Genomic DNA, 2500 nt, shown 5'->3' with positions numbered 1-2500 from the left:
CTATAATCGCTGACAATACGATACTCTTTATATATATTATTCTGTTTAACGCCAGACTATTCTATTTAGCTAATGATAACACAATGAGCTAAGCTTGTTAATCCATTTAACTATTATACTCTCAGATATTCTTGTGATAATTCAACTCTTGGTTAACGTTAACTAGGATTATATTATATTTCCTATGGTTTTGTTATCATTTTTATTTATTCAATTAGTTATATATTTATTTATTTGTTTGTTTATCTACTCCTTCATCTGCTATTTTTTTTTATCTATTTCTATTTACTTATTCATTCATTTATTTATTCATTTGTTAATTTATCTCTCTAATTATGTATTTATTGATTTACCGGTACATATATACATATATATATATATATATATATATATATATATATATATATATATATATATATATATATATATATAATACTGATGACCCACTTTCGGAGAAGAATAAGCGAAGATATAGAGATCTGTATATTTCGATCACTTACTGTGATCCTCTTCGGCAGATATGAGTTACAAAGTACAGAACAATGTGTATTTATAGTAAAGCAGTGAGGTAGCATGAGGGGACGGGGCTCAGGTCAACACGCCCGGCACGCATGCTCGCATCTTGGTGGCTCAGGTCACATGACCGGCGTTGCATGGGCCTTGGTGATTTTTGTCCACCGCTAATGTTGATGGTAACATTTTATTTATGGCAAAAGAAGAAATACAGTCTGGTGACCATTGACCATGGGAAATGTTATAATTTGGGAAATTATTTATTAAGGAGGATTCTACTATTTTTCTTCTGAAACTACATTTGGATTTATAAATTATTTCAGCATCGTCCCAATTTATTCGGTGGTTTTTATTGGCGACGTGCTGAAATACTGCGGAATTTTCCTGTTCGTATTTAACAGAGTTCTTGTGCTCCTTAACCCTGGTATTGAGATCTCGACCCGTCTGTCCCCAATATACATCATTGCAATCTAAACAAGGTAATTTATAAACTCCAGGAGTTGTATTACTCTTGGATCTATGATGTATATTGACAACTTTACTGAACAAATTATTAGGATAATGGAAGATAAAATTTACCTTTTCCTTTGGTAACATGTGAGACAATTCATGGATTGATTTGTTAAAAGGCAATTTTATGCATCTATTATCCCAATGATGATTCATGGTGGAATGGGAATCTGTTTTGTGAAAACTAATTTTGGCCTTGCTAAGAGCTTTTTGTAAAAAACCACGGCGGGTATCCTAATTTTGTTAGTTGATTTTTCACTGAATTTAGATGAATGGGGATCATTCCAAGAATTTCACAACCAACTCAATCACCTAACGAACAATATTAAATTCAAGGTGGAATGGGAATTAGATCACAAATTACCTTTTCTAGATATTTTAATAATAAGAAATGCGGAGTCACTGTCCTTCACAGTTTATAGGAAGCCCACCCACACAGGGAGCTACCTACATTTCTTTAGCCACCATCCTGACAAAATAAAATATAGTGTAGCTTCAGGCCTATTCTTACGGGCTTTGAGAATTTGTAGCTCCCAATACTTAGATTTGGAACTAAATTCAGTGAAAAATCAACTAACAAAATTAGGATACCCGCCGTGGTTTTTACAAAAAGCTCTTAGCAAGGCCAAAATTAGTTTTCACAAAACAGATTCCCATTCCACCATGAATCATCATTGGGATAATAGATGCATAAAATTGCCTTTTAACAAATCAATCCATGAATTGTCTCACATGTTACCAAAGGAAAAGGTAAATTTTATCTTCCATTATCCTAATAATTTGTTCAGTAAAGTTGTCAATATACATCATAGATCCAAGAGTAATACAACTCCTGGAGTTTATAAATTACCTTGTTTAGATTGCAATGATGTATATTGGGGACAGACGGGTCGAGATCTCAACACCAGGGTTAAGGAGCACAAGAACTCTGTTAAATACGGACAGGAAAATTCCGCAGTATTTCAGCACGTCGCCAATAAAAACCACCGAATAAATTGGGACGATGCTGAAATAATTTATAAATCCAAATGTAGTTTCAGAAGAAAAATAGTAGAATCCTCCTTAATAAATAATTTCCCAAATTATAACATTTCCCATGGTCAATGGTCACCAGACTGTATTTCTTCTTTTGCCATAAATAAAATGTTACCATCAACATTAGCGGTGGACAAAAATCACCAAGGCCCATGCAACGCCGGTCATGTGACCTGAGCCACCAAGATGCGAGCATGCGTGCCGGGCGTGTTGACCTGAGCCCCGTCCCCTCATGCTACCTCACTGCTTTACTATAAATACACATTGTTCTGTACTTTGTAACTCATATCTGCCGAAGAGGATCACAGTAAGTGATCGAAATATACAGATCTCTATATCTTCGCTTATTCTTCTCCGAAAGTGGGTCATCAGTATTATTTTACATATGTGCTACGACATATCTTTGTTGTGATATATATATATATATATATATATATATACA

This window comes from Oratosquilla oratoria, chromosome 35 (assembly GCF_046742065.1).
Source record: "Oratosquilla oratoria isolate Oo_2021 chromosome 35, ASM4674206v1, whole genome shotgun sequence".
NCBI classification, from domain to species: domain Eukaryota; kingdom Metazoa; phylum Arthropoda; class Malacostraca; order Stomatopoda; family Squillidae; genus Oratosquilla; species Oratosquilla oratoria.
The sequence above is the reverse complement of the archived record's forward strand: the minus strand, read 5'-3'. Positions refer to the sequence as shown.